Source organism: Corapipo altera, unplaced genomic scaffold, assembly GCF_003945725.1.
Source record: "Corapipo altera isolate COAL_440 unplaced genomic scaffold, ASM394572v1 44b, whole genome shotgun sequence".
In the NCBI taxonomy this organism is placed as follows: Eukaryota; Metazoa; Chordata; class Aves; order Passeriformes; family Pipridae; genus Corapipo; species Corapipo altera.
In genome coordinates this window covers 1,842,106-1,859,911 of record NW_020884932.1, presented here as the reverse complement: position 1 = coordinate 1,859,911, position 17,806 = coordinate 1,842,106, and the positions used below count along the sequence as shown (strand labels likewise).

General features: G+C 40.6%; 1 protein-coding gene across 4 annotated transcripts in view; it reads right to left on the bottom strand.

Moving 5' to 3' along the window:
- Window positions 1-16,099, bottom strand: part of TMEM108 (transmembrane protein 108) — a 162,230-nt gene extending 146,131 nt beyond the window's left edge. For 2 of the 4 annotated variants that reach the window (XM_027659522.1, XM_027659525.1), the window contains exons 1-2: window positions 16,056-16,099; window positions 7,367-7,496 (exon numbers count right to left, since the gene is read on the bottom strand). The gene's annotated coding sequence lies outside the window, so the exon portion shown is untranslated. Of the gene's footprint in view, window positions 1-7,366; window positions 7,497-11,165; window positions 11,184-12,015; window positions 12,034-16,055 lie in introns of those variants that run through there. The other 2 variants (XM_027659523.1, XM_027659524.1) reach the window with 2 other exon arrangements.
- Window positions 16,100-17,806: the final 1,707 nt, after the last annotated feature.

The following is a 17,806-nucleotide window of genomic DNA, read 5'->3' as shown; positions in this document are numbered from 1 at the left end:
AATTTCTTTAACAAGTTCTGAATTTCCTTCACTCCTCCAAGTCTGAAAGTCAGGTGTCCTTCAACTTGAATCACGGGAGCAGACACTTTAAATTAGCAAAGAATCTGCATGGAACAAGACTGGAAACTCTTAGGAGATACCAAATGGAAATTCACTGGGAAGTTATACATGATTGTGTGAAGAGCACAAAGCATGATTTTCATATATATACACATAATTGATGCTGCAAGAGAGAGGGATGATGCCTAATAAGTTTAGCACAAGATTATAGGCATGCTAGCATGATTTCCTTGCAGGTTGAGACACCATGTAAATCTATTTGATATGAAATTAGATAAGACAAACAAAAGCTACCTACTAGCATGAAAATGTGTTTGATTTTTTTGTGTGACTGAGAAGCAGAATATTTCTACTTTTCCACAGAGCAAAAGTTCAAGGATGAGACAGTCCCAGGAGGGAAACACAAAGAAGATCCCACTTAGTGTAAAGCTGGATAAAACAAGACTGATCACCCGTAAGCAGACAACTAAAATTAACCTGGAAAGGTGCAGTAAGATGAAGGAAGAATTTCAAGAGCCTAAGGGGAAGAGTGGAAGATGTCACACTCTCCAAAAGGGGAATATCAAGGTCCTACCTCCATGGAAGATGAAGAAATATGTCAATTACTACTAAGAAACAGAAAACTGAAGAATACAGTATTATTAAATTGCCAAAGAAAGTGTAGAATAATAGTGTGAGGGTTCCTGCCACTTGGTACCTGACAACTTCCATTCTGAAAGCTATTAGGTTGTATGGTAGAGTCGGGAAATAAAGTAAACAATGTCTGCCTAAGACAACATCATGTTGAGAGATTCTTCTCAAAGACACGAAGAAGGCATCTCAAAAGGGAAAGCAACAATTGCAAATTAATAGATCTATTGTGATAGGTAAAACACCCTTCAATTTAAAGAAAAACTCTGAGAATAAGATTTTACATTTCACCATTTTTGGTGAACAGTTATCTTTATCACAAGAGTAGCTAACAGACCAAATCAGAAAGAAGAATAGATCAAGGTGACTCTGAAGTCATTCTTAGCTTTGAAAGTTCTTCTGGAGAATTGTGGGGGGAAAAAAAGACTCAGCATAAAAGGCAGAACTGCTGAACTACCTGAAGTTTACAGACAATATATCCTACCTCCAAGATTTGACTAAGCTGAGCAAGGAAAGCCAGCAGAAGATGCAGCTAAATGAGCAAGAAGTACTATTCTTCAGAGTATTCAGAAAAAGAACTAGGACAAAGAATACAGCTTTCAGAAAAGCACCAATCTTTTCTCTGAATAGCTATAAAAGAGAACAAGAGTTACGACACTGATGCATACAAAAGACAACACAAAAGAGGATTTAGTATATTAAATACTTGTTTGGCAGTTCACTAGGATGCTTAGACAATGCTGCCTGCTGATTATGTTGTTCAAACTAGACCAAAGTCATATAATAGCAGTAGTCTGCATTTTTAACAATCTGGATCTTCAGCAACTGCACATATATTCCCTCCCTCCCGCATTTCATTCCCAAAGTCAAAAGAAACTACTACTCCATTTAACCAAAGGAAAGATTTAAGGTGGATGAATTAGGAAATTAGTTAAAGCCATGGCAAAAACCCCCAACCAGATCTTGTCTCACTTTCCAAAAAAAACCCACAACCGTTCCTTCCTCTGACTAGACCTATAGTCTATCATATGTATCAGTTCCCCACGCCTATACACATTCAGAAAGAAGCCAACAATAAGTTTGAATCCTACACTGAAATGCACGAAAATAGGCTTTTACAGAGCATTTAAAAGTCAAAATCTTTCCCCACTTTTTAAGCACTTAGATTCAACAACTCAGTCGTCAGCTAGATCTTCACAGCTTTAAACATCCCCAGTATGTGCAAAAGAGGATGCTGGCTTTCACTTGTGAAACTTCACTTGATGTGCTTCTGCCTTCCTACTTGCAGGCACTCCTTTGACTTCTTAGCAGTGCTGTTGGGGTGCTAAATGCCGAATGACAGTTTTTTTAAAAGAATGTTACTTTGCATTTGCTTTTACAAAGGCTGGCTTTTAAGCAGTTTTACAACTAACTAAATCTAAGCAATTAGCACATGCATGTAAGTAGGAAAAAAACCCAAAAAACAAAAAAAAAACACAAAAAACCCCCAGAAACAAAACAAACAAACAAAAAAGACCCCAACAAAACCAGAAACAAAAAAGAAAGGCTATATCACCAATAGAGCTTTAAAAATTCACTTTTAGTAATTTAACATGTAATTAATACCACAGATACAAAAACAAGTACACCAGTCATACGTATACATTTTCTGTACTGACTTAACTTCCTGTATGAGGATCTTCATTTACAGGGACCTCTTTAGCACAACAAGATGATGCTGTCTCAGCTGCAACCTCACCTTTGCAGACAGATTAGTTTAAAAGTTCAGTTTGGCCTCCTTCTTGTAAGAAGCTGAATTCCAAAACTGAGTCTCCCTTGAATTTCTGTAGTTCTCTGTATTCCATTTACTATTTTTGGTTCTCTTCCTGAAGAGCAAATAGTTGAACTGAAGTGTGACCTTTTTACTCACTTTAAATATGACCTAGAAATGCACAGCTGAAATTTAACAGACTGATCCTTAATCTAACTGAGGATAGGCCCACTCATTCTGCAGAAAGATCAGCCCACGGATGTAAGAGCATTGAGTGAATAGACAGGTCTGGTGCTTAGTTTTAGAAGTGGAATTTAGATCTCTGCTTTGCGTGATCCTGGGCTAATCTCAGTGGCCATCTGTATGGGGGGGAGGGGAGAGGTGGTGGGATAAGGGCATTTCCCCACCCCACATAGCTGATACGAGGTTGCCCTCAAAACTAAGGCTCCTTATGGGTTGTGAGGACCCTGAGGCTAAACAAGTAGACACCTAAAAGTATCCCAGTTTTCATTTCTATGTTTGATGATAAACCAGAGGAAGCACTACACATCCTGCATGACCACGTTCCTGCTTCTTTCTTTTTGCCAGTACTGATGGACCCTCTTAGATGAGTCTCACAGCAAGTTTATCCTTTTATCAGATTTCCCACTCTAAATTTACCAATTTACTTTCATATCAGATATTGAACAAGGGGTCATACTCCCAAACTTCTTCCACTTACTGGTGAATTCCCCACCACACTTGACAGCATTTAACTGCACCCACAGAACTTTTCACCCCCACTATACATGGTAGTCTCCTACCACCCCAAAAGATATGTTATTGTTTTCTGTTAGTAATCAAATTTGTCAGGGCCAAATCATCAAGTGGAGTGAATTATGCACATTCAGTGGCATCAACGTGAATGAAACGTTATCAAAACAACTGTATTTTTCATCTAGTCATCAAGAAATAATTGCCACATCTCACATGCTGCTTGAATAGATGACTAAGTAGCAACAAGTGTTTAGGTATTCTTTACTGATGAATACTGAATACTCTCCTTGCAGAAACAAATTAAAAATAAAGTTGTAATAATTCCCACATCAAAACTAGAAGAAATGCATTCTTTTTGATTGTTTAGACTCTGATCTTGCTTCATAACCTTTTCCTTTTGATGGATTTTGAATATAATTTTCTGTGACTAGCATCCAACGTTAGTAGTAGTAAACAGAGGCAAGAACAAACATTTTATTACTAGGTGGCTGTTGTTACTTCTATATCTTAATGTCTGCTTTAGGAGGGCTAACTTCTGAAGCTAACTCCTTCAGGATTTAGCGCATAAAGGATCAATGACTTCTAGCATGCTCTTGAGCAGCGACAGGGGAAAAACCGTGGATTGCTAGCTGCTATCTCATCTTTTTACTTCAGGCACTGCTGGGAAACACTGCAAAGCAGAACTTATCATCGGGGACAAGGGATCAAGAGAGCTGAAATTAGAAAAGACAGTTTGGCTGCTTTCAGTTCAAGTGGAAGTATTATAAAAAGTCTTCCGAATTATGTCACACAGGGCAAGTGTCACTGCAGTTAGTAAGAACTTACTGTGCCAGCAAATGTCAGGACAAATTACACAGGGGGACAGGCGAGCTGCACGTCACATTCACTTCCAAAAGGAAAAGGCTTCCCCCCACTGCCAAGAAGCTGCTCCCACTTCCAAGTGGACTTAAATCAACTGCTCTTATTCAAATCAAAACAGTGTAGAAGGAGTACTATAGTGATGAGATGGGCAATTCTTCAGATCCTTCCCCACTTGCATGGATGAAACGCTTTGATTCTCCACCACCTTAGCACACAGTCACCTCAAGGCTATAGAGCTGTGTATGTAAATGGCTGCCTGCAGGTTCTTGAAGCCACTGCTTACCCATGCTGATGAAAAATGTCTCACTGTCCCTGCGCTACTGGGTCATACCCATCTAATCTTTCTTGCCTCTTTGATCATATGTTCTTTGCAGAAGGATGCATTTGCAATTTATGTGGGGACCCAGCACAGTACATCGCACAACTGAGGCCTCATCAAGGCCTGGGGTCCCTTAGCACTACTAGAAAAGTGAATAATAGGAACATAAAATTCAATGCACCAGATATGAGAAAGACAGGACTAAGTCATAAGCAAAATAAATTTATTTATTTAACTATAAGGAAATCTTCCACTGAACTGTGAACTTCTAGCAAAATCAACTCATTTTGATTTCAGCTTGAAAATAAATGTTTCAATTATAAATTACCAGTGCTTCAACACAGGAAAAAACCACATCCCTATGTTCTGCAGTGAAAGCAGGAAAAAGAAAAAAAACAACAAAACCCCCACATACAACTAAATATGAACTACAAAACATTTGGATAAGTTGAAGAAAATTTTTATTCAGTTTTGAACATTTCTAATCCATGATTCCCCAGAGGTCTTCAGGCGCTTCTTCTTAAGGCTTTCATTTAAAACTCAGATTGCTGAAAAATATTAACTGAAACTCACATAGCTTCTGTTAATATCAGAATAACTGTGTTGGGTATAAACCAGAAGGTAGCTTGTTCCTTCACTTCCTAAGCTTTGTTTGGCGTTTCAATAATTTCTCAGCCAAAAAAAGGTAAACACACCCAGAAGGCTATCAAGAATCATACCCATAAATAAAACGCAATATAAAAGCTCAGGGATTCAGAGTCTGGCTTTGATTTAAGCCACTATTACCTCCAGTTATTTATGCTACCCTGCAGCCTCAGGCTACCATCCCAAATACAAGAGTCACTATAGTAGACCATCTCAGGTGCTTTAAAGCAGAGACAGCACAGCACTGAAAGAGCAATGAAGTTTTAAATGAAGACCAAGACCATACACAGAAGTAGCTGGGTTGCAAGCTCACATTTCCACACAGCAACTCCACAGGGACAACAGCCTTTGGCAAATGAAAACTAACAAAGCAACTCTGGCTCTAACAACATTTCTGCTGTGAAGCATTGCCTATAAATCCAGTTAACTAAGACACTGCAGAACACTCTGACCCTGAACATTTTTCTTAGCCACTAGTACCAGTTCTTTTCAGAAAGTACTCAATTTCTGTGCAACTCTGTCTGTCATCAACTTGTGTTCTGAATGGCTGGGCTTGAGCTATGTCTGTGTAAGCAGAATTTGCCTCCATGTATTCATTCTCTATCCCCAGAATGGTTGCTGCAAGAATGCAAATCCTATTTGGAAGGATTACTTGCCACGCAACAGCCAGAGGCCCTTGTCCAAGGCTGGGCTCCCTGCTGGGCCAAGAAGCACAAACTCAGAAGCTCCAATTCAGAGAAGGATGTGACTAAAGCAGGCAAGGTGGCAACAGGAAAAGGTATTGTGATCTCACATATGCAGAACCAAAGATGGCATTCCCCTCCCCCCCGGCAAACACCTTTTTTAAAGGTGTTCAAACAAGAAAGCACAGACCAGGCAGGTACTTACACTTGTGGAAGCTGGTCATAACTGGTGGCAATACAGATTCTATGTACATTCCTTCATAACAACGATTATGGAAAATTACTGGAATGTTCCAAGTACTCAAGAGTTTGAACGTGTTTTTCCTTGTAAGTTGTATTTGCTATTGCTTATCTTTGTATTTTCTGAATACTTCACACATTTCATTCCTGCTATTTCAGCATACCAGGGAGCCCTTTCTATTTCTGCAGGATGCAGTGCCATAGTCTGTTACATTCCCCAGCTTAGGATCTCTTCACTTTATTTCTTCCACAAAAGAAGAATAAGAGTGGTTGTCTCACGCTTGTGAAAATGGCAGATTGATAACACTGGTGGTCAGCATTTCCATTCAGAATAGAAGCAATGGCAGTGCACTTGTACAAGATTGTTTCCTTATCATTTTCACTGGCTGGTGAAAACGGAGAAATGAAGTGTCATGCTGACTTCAGCTGAAAGTCCTCTCTTTAGCCTCTCTGAGTTAAAGCAGACACCAGTTAAGTTCCAGTTGTAACAGCCTCTTTTTGCAACTGCACAGCTGCCTGATTTGAGCCTCAGGGTAACACAGAGCTGGTGTGGTTCTGCATTTGCTCTGTAGCAAACTTGTGTTGATCAGAATTATTAAAATACAAAGAAGTCCCACATAGCCATTCCCCAGCCATGTAGAACTACATCATCTTGAAAATGAGAAATTTTACTTTAAAATCAGTTCATGTATTTCTCAAGTGTTTCTACAGTTTCAAGTAACTTCCTGAAAATCTGTTTCGTACCTTCCCTGAAAACAACTCAGTAAAAGAAACATTCAGAACAAGTAACAGTATATCTAGCCATCAGGTAAAAGATGCCTAGAAAATGTATTAAGATCTCCACCATCTTACAGCTTAAACCAAAAAGTAATTATTTTTATTGACAGAAAAAAAAAGTAAAATGCAGCACATTTTGTAAACAAACCATATAACAATCCTGAAAGTGAAAGAACACTAAAACTGTACAAAGAAAATTGCATAACTTGAATCTCCAGTTAGAGATATTTTCTGGTATCCAGTTTAGAGACTTTTTCTCGTGACTAGCTGTTACATTAAGTACAGGTTTCAAGTCTACTTCAATGTACAGCAATTAACAAGCACATTAAAAAAAAAATGACATCTTAGGTGGGTTGGAAGGTCTTCTATTAGCACATACTAAAAATAGACAACCTGTAGAGCTATCTAAACAGATACTTCATGTAACAAAATTTTGAATTTTACAGGCTCCAAGGATCCACATTTATCATTTGTTTTTGGAATTTGAGGCCTTTTGAGGTGTGCATATCATCCATTTATACACTGTTATTAATAACTGGCCACAGTTAGACTGAACAAGCTTTGGAGAACACCTTCATCACCAACTTGGGCAGTGCACTGCACTGAAGAGAAGCAAACCAGCAGAGAAATCCTTTTGTGCCTTACCTTGTAACAGGAAGAGCAGATGCCTTCAAACATATCTATATCCATACAGTCCATTGGTTTGGATCTTCCCGGTAATAGCAACTCTTCCAGCTTCTTGTTTTCTTATTTTTAATGCGCCAGCTGGTGCAACCTGTATATTTACAGAAGTGGGTGTGTTATTCCAAGACATTTATTCATCTAATTTTATAAGGCATTCAATTTAAATACATATGGCTTTGTTCCATGTGGCTTCTATTGCTCTCCAGAGCTTTCAGTGTAATGGATTACAGACCACATTGTTTCTGCAGGTTATTGATTTTTGGGAGTATAAGTAGAAGACTCTTTAGAATCTCTTTGTAGACTTTTCAGACTATCACATTCCATGTATGTATATCTTATATATTTGACAACATGTTCCTATTTCATGAAATTCAAACACTTAACAAAAAAGCATGGCATAAGTTGCATCTCTTAATTGTCAATTTCTTTGTCAATTTATCTGTTAAAGGTTGATTCTTGTGGCAAGAGACTAAGCCAAATTTAAATACTAGTTCAGGAATAGGAATGTTACAAATCTGAGAAACTAGAGGCTGACAGAGTGGCCAAGATTTATGTTCAGCAATTAAGGTAACATAAAAGAAAAAAACCTTCCAAAAAAGTGACTTTGGCCACTGTTTAGAGGTTTTCAGGACCAGAGTAAATTAGTGAGACAGTAAGAAAAGTCAGTCAGAGAAATTCTTATTTTTTTAGAACTATTCCGGGAAGCACAGTGAGATTCTTCAAGCGTATCTATAGCTGCAGTGCCTTCCAAGTATCTAAATTTGGTCATCCAAATCAAAAGGACCTCTGAGAACCAAACAACAGGTCCTCTTCTTAAGCAAAAGAGTTTTCCTCTGTGGAAGCTATGAGGGAGTCACTTATATATCACAGAATATTCTGAGTTGGAAGGGACCCACTAGGGTCGAGTCCAACTCTTAAGTGAACAGACATCCAGGGATCAAATCCACGACCTTGGTATTATTAGCATGATGCTGTAACCAACCAAGCTAATCTCAGGGTATGTTTGACTCCCCACTGCAGACTGTACAGCAGATACCCTGAACTCTATATGCAGGGTCCACAAGCAGAACACATTTTCATGGTGGATTTTACAAAAACATATTTCAGTTTTCATGAAAGTTCCATTAAACAATGGTGTGTAATTATCTGTTTACTGGCACACAGGCAGTCCACGTTAGTTCAAGAGCTGCTTTGCTGAGCTGAACTCAACTGCTCAAACAACTGCTTCATTATGAGATTTCACCCGACAGCACTGGTTCCAGCACCATGGCACAGAAAATGGGATGCACATATGCTGCTTTCCACATTTGGGCTCCTGCTGCTTAAAAGTTGCCCCTGCTCTCCACAGAAATTGTTTATGAGTATTTCAAAGATTAATATAGTCTTGTGTATATGCAGTTTGTAGCATAAACATCTTATGTAGGTTGCTCCCTGCCTCTCTTTTTCTACTATGGAAAATTGAAAATTAACTCACTTCAGCCAGAATACCTGCAAATCAACAGTGATAACACTTTACACTACAGTAACCACTTGTAGACTTACATCCTGGTGTAAATCCCTACCATGAAGGATGGACACAAAGACACTGCACGGCAGAGCTGGCATATCACACGCTGATGGCACACTGGCTACATCTGATTTAATTGGTATTTAAACCTGAAACTCCCCATGGAGCTAGAAAAAGCCTTGATCCTGGGAGATGTTTCAAGGGACCTGTGCCTCCTCCTCCATGCAGACATATCTCAGATGTGAAAGGTCACGTACAATTAACCTGCAGTCCTTGACTCCATCTCCAAATAAAAACCAACATTATGCAGGCTCCTCTTTTACTTCCAACAAGTGTCAGGACTTGATTTATGTGAAGTAAAAGATCTGTCATTCAGAAGTACTGGATAAAATGAGAGTCATGATTTAACATGGGAAAAAATGCAACATAAACTCTTCCAAATTAAGCACCACAACACAAACTGCTAGGAAACAATATTGACAATGCCACACTATGCAGGTTATCTGAACATTTCCAGGCTATATTTTTATTCAATCCATGGTTTTGGACCTCTCTAATTAGGACTAACTCTTCTCCTTCCAGACAGTGGAGCAGGCAGAGACTGGCACAGGGAAGCAGTTTGCACGGCGATAACATTGTATATTACAATAGCAATACCATGCTTGGGTTGTGATTTTGGCACGATGCTGTATCACTCTGCAGAATCAAAATCCAACATAAGTCAAATATCCTCGCATAAGTAAATCTGGTCTTAAAAGACTGAACTCTCCTGCCCTCTCAGACCTGTTGGATGACCAGAGCCTGTATGTCAGGAGTGGCAGCCAACACATCTTTTTGGCACTACACAGCCAACCAGCTCAGTGAGAAGATGATCATTGTCCTTTTCTCTGTAGCACCATGGAGACCTTAAGCAAGCAGGGTTCAGACAGAGGCGAGTGGCTGCTGTCCTTTGAATGGTGGGTCAAAGAGGAACTTCACTGAAACATGGACCGGGGCCTCTCAACTTGGCAGGAAGAGGCAGCAGGTTATGAAAGGGGACATAGGCTTTGACATGTGCCTGGATGCAGGTAAAGAGAACTCTGATGGCATACCACTCCCACAATACTACTGAAGAACTGATTACGGTTAAGTGGAAAAATTGGTTGTCATGTGCAAAATTCCTATGGAATTAGGACTCTCTGCATGCACTTATGTCATTTATGTGACTGCAGGGATAGATACAAGGCAGTCTACATCAAATAACAAAGAGGAATTAGCCAACAGAAGTAAGCAAGATGAAGAGTGAAAAGGCATCTAAACCTGGGGGTTTTTTCCTGGTTGATTACTGAGATTAATTACCTTCATGATGCAGAGTCTCTGCTCAAATGCTAATAGAAACAGAAATGGAAATCCCCTTGAATCTACCACTATAAATAGAACTCTACAATACTAGTTTGTATTCACACTTTGGATGTATACTAGTTCTATTCCTTTGTATATAATATTCTCATTATCTCACAGTGTTTTCCCACATAACGATAGACATTATATGAACTACAAAAAGTACAGATTAACTAACCAAACTGCTTGAGTGTCTTCAAGTGTCTGATTACATGATACACCTTTAACTATTTACTCAGAAACTGAAGCAAGGGGAGTTGTTTGAGAGATAACATCATGATTAGCTACTGTCCTGATCAGTTACACTGTTAATCTACATTGGTATAAAATGCTAAAACCGAGCAAAGGAGCATTATCAATATTTAAAAGTGGTTGCATTGCTTTCATCTCCACTTAGCTCTACCTCCTAAAATCTTACTGTGTGAAAAGTTGATCTTAGTTTTTCAGTGTGTGCTTGTATAAAGAGAGTATTCTACCTCTACCTCTGTAATCTGAAGTTGCACAACACGCTATAAACCATTGTTTTAACATCCTAGCATGGATCATAGCTCTGAAGTCTTTCAAAAGGAAAACCGTATTTTATGTAGAAAAAACCAAAAGTACAGCGGGCAGACAGGTACTGCTCCATTCACTTTGAGTGACCTATTTACAGTGGATGTGGAGATGGACCAATGATAAGGACATAGCTGCAACTACTTCTCAACTATGAAAGATTCCCAATACACCTGTGTGATTTCCAAACATAAGGAGCTATATTCTCAAATGTACATGCATACATGTGTTATGGAACACTGGAATTAATCTTATCTCATTTTAGGACCATCATAAAGGACTTCTAAATGTAGTCCTGCATCATCTATTCTAGAGAATTACCACTGGATTACAATAGGAATGCCAGGTGATCCTTTAAGCGACCACAGAAGGCTTCTTTCACCACAGATTCCCCCATGTCTCCCACAACTAACATATTGTACTACTGTCTTGCCATAGAACTATGCTTGTTCCTTTAATGCATTGTGATGTTTTACTTAAAAGTCCTTCCTGGAAAAGTCTGACTTAATAGACAGCACTTAATAAGGCAGAGTGAGCTGCCCAGCCAAACCTTTTACTAAATCATACCAAAACTGCCAGAACTTATGCCGTTGCAAAGACGGCTAAAAACGTCCTTGCTTCCCTGGAAGCATACATATCTCAGAGAAAAAAACCCACATACCCCTTTTGATTCATATTAATGTCATTGTTTACAGGATGCATTAAATCCTGCCTAAATTACCAGCCACAGGAGCACTTGCAGATTGATATGTGGTCTTCCCTCAATAGCACTGTAATAAGGCTGAGGTAAACCAGCCTGTTGCAACCAGCATGATGTCTCCAGATGCCTGCATTCCTCTGCACACTCCCACCCACCCACGCACCCCTCACCACATTTCCTACCCTTTTCCCTTTGTCATTTTCTCATCTTCTCATCTTTCTTTAGCCCTCCCTCTCCTTTTGTACCAGTAGAGGTTGGAGGCCAACTGGCTGGCAAAACAGCTTTGCAGAGAAAGACCTGGGGCCCTCAGTGGACAAGCTGACCATAGACAAGAAGCATGCCCACCTGACAAAGAAGGGACAGTAAAGAAGGTGAAGCCAGGCTCTTCTCAGGGGTTCATTGAAAGAACAAGACGAAACAGGCACAAACAAAAATACAAGCAATTCCATTTAAACAGAAGAAAACTCTCACCGTGAGATTGGTCCAACACAGCTAAAGGTGATCCAAAGAGGTAGTGGAGTCTCCAACCCTGGAGACTGGAGATATTTCAAAACTCAGCTGCACGCAGTCCTGTGCAATAGACGCTTTGTGCAGAGGGTTGAACCACACAACCTCCAGAGGTCCCTGCAACTTCAGCCATTTTATGAGCCTGTAAACAAAGCCCTGTTCCCTAATTAACTTTTTTTTTAAACAAGTTGACCATAGTATGTTACTGACCTGGCTAAGTTAAAAACCTTACCCTGAACAGTGGTACAAGAATTTCAATTGAAGTCTCTATACTTCATGGATGGAATGGACTGATGAAAAAATTACTTTGAAAATTCACCTAGATGTTAGAGATGATCCTTACTCTAAGAATCATAAAGATCCTTTTGTGCTTTTCTTAGAAGAAAAGCTCCAGTGATCACTGCTGCTTGCAGAAAGATCAGTACTTCTACTTTCAGCATTTAATGCATTGCCCACTTGTGGCATTACATTATGTCTTGCCCTTTATATCACGCTCCCAAATGGTGACTGCCAAGGCAATTTTAGTTAGCAAATCTTTTCCTCAGCCTCCTAGAACACTGGATAAAACCTGCTTTCTGATGCAGAAAGAATGTTGTGAGAGCCTAGAGCATTCATTGCCATAATAAAGAACAAGTCAGACCCTTACCCAGCGCTCCAGAGAGCTTTACAAAGGAAAGCTGGCAAGTGTGCCAGCTCATACTCTTCTTTCAGGGAATGCTACCAGCAAAGGTCACAGTGAATGCTTTACCTATGAATTACATATATTGTCAGTGGCAAGGATTATCCAGTATCAAGCACAGATGCATCACGTTCTTGCTCAAAGAGGTGGCTAAGTGTTCTGCATAATCATTCCTCCATCAGCCAGGAGCAACAGATGGGGCGCTCTTTCCTACACCCATTGCTCATTATTGCAACAGTTACCACATTCTGATCATTGATGATTCATTTGGAACGCCTCTAACCTCAGCATTCTGAGTTCTAGTATCTCAAACTCAGTTTGAGAAGCTTTATTTACAACCGACTACAAAGTAGGTAGAAAATTACAACCTGGGCTCACTCTTGTTTCTTTTGAAGAATAACTCAGTCTTCAGTCAGACAAGAGAGTCAACTATGAAGTTTTCTTTTTGCAGATGTTAAGTTAGAAAATTAACAGAGACTTTGATTCTTCCTATTTTGTACGTTTACTGTAGCCAGCATGTGCCTCCAAATGAGTAATCTGCAGTTACCCCATAGTAACTGTGTTGTCTAGTGATTTCCTTGGAATACTTCAGAGAATAACATGATAGCTTTTGGTTCACTTTAATTTTCTATTGATTTTAACTTTAACATCTTCAGTACCACAGTCATAAAACTGCACTCTATCACTCAAAGGAGATCTGTTGTAGACAGATCATATTGTCTTTAGTTGTGCTCCTCCTCCTCTAGCTGAGGTTTGGATGCAAAAACTTAGTAATTATCCATTAAAAAATCATTTTTTGGTTATTAATTTATTTAGTTCTTTAGTTAATAGAGCCAGGCATACCAGTTCATATTTTACACAAACAAGGATGTCATGAAACAATTCAGGGAAAGTTTTTACACAGATCCACTAACTCTGACAAGAATAAATAATTTGCAAATACATACACTAGAATTTATGTGTATATTAATTGTCTCTATTTACTTGGCAGTTGATTAAATCAATTTACAGCACAGCCAAAACCTCTGGTCTACTTATAATCCAATGAGCTAGACTGGAGCATGAGTTGGTTGGGTGTTGATGCAACTGAAGTCTGTTGCATGGCCACTGAGGGATTCAGTTTAGCTGAACTCTTGATATGGGGAGCTGCAGGCTGTGAAGAAATGTAATCTGTGCTGATTCATCTTATCTGTTAAGGCCAAACCTCCAATGGAAGGCAGCACCAGAGCAGATGCTTCAGCAAAAGCACTTAGGAATATTGCCTCCTGTTGCCAGGAGAGGAAAGGCTGCCCAGTGTTTTCAAACTTTTAAAGGCAATGTCAATACATAAAATGTCTTTAATATATGCACATTATTGCAGATATTTCACCATTATATTGGCACATCAGTTTTATTAGCAGAAATAAAAGACTTTGTCAATAATAAGCTTGAGTTTCATTTTATCCTGCATTATGCTGCTGTAACTGCAGATCTTGGGCACAATCCCATAACTGCATCTCTACCATTGTAACGCTTGTAATTGCCTTCCCTCTTTCTTTAATCTCTCCGGCAGAAAGACTAAAGTTCAAACTATTCCATACCTGGCATTAGTCTAAAGAACATCAGTTTACAAGAGTAGAGCAAATTCCATCAGTTCTAATAGGATTAAAGGTGTTTCTGCAGTTTTCAAATCCTCAAAGCAACAATTATTTTTTTAAAGGGATACCTGGTGTTCACACAGTTGATTAGCATGGTCCACCACAATCAGAATAGCTGGAAAGAAATTTAGCATAATAATTTCACTGCATCTGCATCAAAGATTACTTTATGATTATGATTTACAGTAAGCCAGACACAGAAACTAGAGGGGAATAGGTCACTCTGGGACGACAGCACAGTAGGTACTAGCCAATTGCTTGCATGTGTAGATTTCAGTCTAATAATGGAGGTTTTAAGTCACCAGATTATCTTCAGATACCGGTAGTGTGACTATTACTACACTGTTAACTATACCTGCAATTTATCCGGTTAAAATCACTCTGCAAACGTAAGAGTTAGAACTTAATATAGATTTTAACAGTTGCATCTGCCTTCCAGAGGTAGTGCTGCAAAGCATTAGGAGAAAATGTCAGCTTTAAAAAAAATGTTTCTTTTGAATTGTATTCCTTAATCTACTAATTTGAACACCTTCCCCTCTTCTGCCCCCCCAAAAGAAAAGGCCATCTGTAAAATGACACCCTCATTTATCAGAAGCACATTCCCATTGCTGATTTACCTCCCGAGGCAGTCAAGGGGTCATTTTTAAACATTACATTGTCAATAGGATAAAGAGGAACTGATCCTACTTGCTTTAATTAGCAGCTTTTTCCACAGCAGCCTCTCCATATAAAGGACTCCCTCCACAGACCTCGAATGCCTGACTGCTTTCTGCAGTTGAGAGGTGAATTTCTCTGATACAGTGTATATTTTGTAGTTCTGCTGCATAAATATGGCCATTTATTCATAGCATAGTTCAGTTTCCTTTCCAATTTTTCCCGTTTAAGTAAGTTCAATCCTTAATTACTTATCCATAGTTGTTTTATCTCTGTAACAACCCATCTATTCAATCTATGCTTTAAAATATTTTCCCGAAACAGTCATCTGGCCCCTCCTACTATTTGAGAGAAATCTATGAAGGCTATCTCTTGTAAACTGCCTAGATAAAAGGTACTGCCTATCACAGTACTACAACAGGCTTCTTCAGTGGTTACGCTTCAAGACATGTTTAAAAAAGGATACTGTCTTACATGCAGTGTTCTACTTTAAACACAACATGCCAGCCACAGGCTCCCAGTTCATTATGATATGGAGCAGTCTCGTGCCTTTGGCTGTACATTACCAATACACATCTCGGCAAACTGGTCGTGACAAGCACCTTGTAGTTCCTGCTTCAAAAGCAAAAACATAAAAATCCTGCCTTCTGCCAGCGATATGATGCTTTTTATGCAGTGATAGATACTAATGTCACCTCTCCCCACAGCTCCCACCCATTCGAAAAGAGTGGAAATAACCCACACACGATTTTCACTACGTGCCTGCCCCTGAAACTGCTTATTCACATTACAACCGAGCCCACTATGCTGCAGAAGCACAGTTACAACGCAACGCTCCTTAAACTACCGGCGCAAACCACCAGGCAGCTGCCACTCCGGATCACATCTCGTAAAATAAGAGCAAGGAGAAAACCTAAGCAAACGCTTCTCGCAAGCGGAGCCCCCTCCCTCCCCCGTCTCCCACCCATTACTCCGGGGTTTGTGCCGCCGAGCCGAGCCCCGGGGAGCAGGATCCGGCCGCTGCCGTCGCTTACCGCTGCCCTGCTCTGCCCTGCCCTTCGCCGCGCTACGGAGCGAGCGGCGCTGCTGCTGCTGCTGCTGCTGCTGCCTGCCGGGCACTCACCGCCGCTCCTCGCTGCTCCCCCGGCGGTGCGGGCGGGGCTCCCGCCGGCCCGGCCTCCCCGGGAAGGGTCCCTGTTTGCGGCAGGGCGGGGGGAGGCGGCGGCGGCCCCGCCGCGGGGGCGCGGAGCAGCGGCGGCGGCGGCAGCGGGAGAGGCGGCGAATGTAAATGAGGAGCCGCGGCTGCGGCAGCGGGAGAGGCTGTCAGGGCATGAGGGGCAGGGTTTTACCGGGGCTGGCTGGGCTGGGGTGGGGTGGAGGAATTAGCGGTGATTTCACCGAGAGGGGAAACCCGGGATTTAGGATGGCCGGGCTGGGAAGGTTAAATGCACAGCAGCAGCTGTTGGCAGGAATACGGCGTCACAGTGAAATCACAGGTGGCTGCCGCACGGTCCCTTTGCTACGAGCAGTTTGACATTCTGATGGTGTTTTACCACTCATTTACACCGGGGCTCGTGTGCTGTCGGGGCAACTCTTACAGGTTTGAACCTGGCTGGAAGAGACCCCACTGCTGGGTTAGGATTTATCCCGTAGGCAAGGGAACGTTTGTAGGGACGTTGATGTGGCTGCTCCAAGAGAAACTGAGCCTCGGAAATGCAGATCCAGAAACAGTGCCAGCTCCCAACCCCGGTCCCTTCCAGTAAAATGCCTTACCCAAGGTACTACTGCTTGCTGAAAATTTTAAGCCTTCCTTCCTCTCCCCTCATTAGCCATAATCGTTATGGGTTGGTATGTTTCTATATGAACCAATGGAGGGAAAAATCCTACCTTTTTTGCTTACCTTTTTTTCGCTTAAGTTCTCTATTGCTATATTATTATTATCAGCCAATACAAACCTGCTACATCTGTCTTCTAACAGTGTAGGCTATCTTACTTTTGATTTCTTATTACTTCAGTGGAAATGTTGGGTGTCAGGAATTCAGGACTGAAGAGTGCAAAGTGGTACACAGAGCTTCAGATTTACGTGGTAAGGTCATAGGAATCACAGAATAGTTTGCACTGAAAGGACCTTTAAAGGTCATCTCGTCCAATTGCCTTGCAGTGATCAGGGATATCTTCAACTAGATGAGGTTGCTCAGAGCCCTGTCCAGCCTGACTTTAAATGTTCCCTGGGACAGGGCATCTATCACCTCCCTGGGCAACCTGTGCCAATGATTTACCACCCTCATTGTGAGGAACATATTCCTTAAATCTAACATGAACCTACTTACTTTTAGATTAAAACCACTACTCATTGTCCTATCACAACTGGCTCTACTAAAAACTTTGTTCTCACCTTTCTAAGCCCCCTTTTAAGAACTGAAAGGACAAAATAAGGTCTCCCCAGCTGCCTTGTTGCTCAGCATTTCATTCAAGAGGCTTTACAATCTTTGCAGTCTCCCTTCCAATTAAAGAAAGATTTTCTGCTGGTAAAATATTACCAACACTGAAACTATGGATTATTTGATGAGACTTTCCTCTGTCAGTGCAAAGGCACCAACCATTGCTTTCTTTCCCTTCTCATTTCTTCTTTTGGCCAATATTTCCTTCAAGTTGCTGCCTAATGATAACAAAATGAATGGGAGAGTCCGTGTCATACACCAACAACTGACATCTGCAGGTAGTTATGTTTTCAAGTCATAGTACAAGTATTAAATAATAAGGATAAATGTGTTAATTGAGCTGT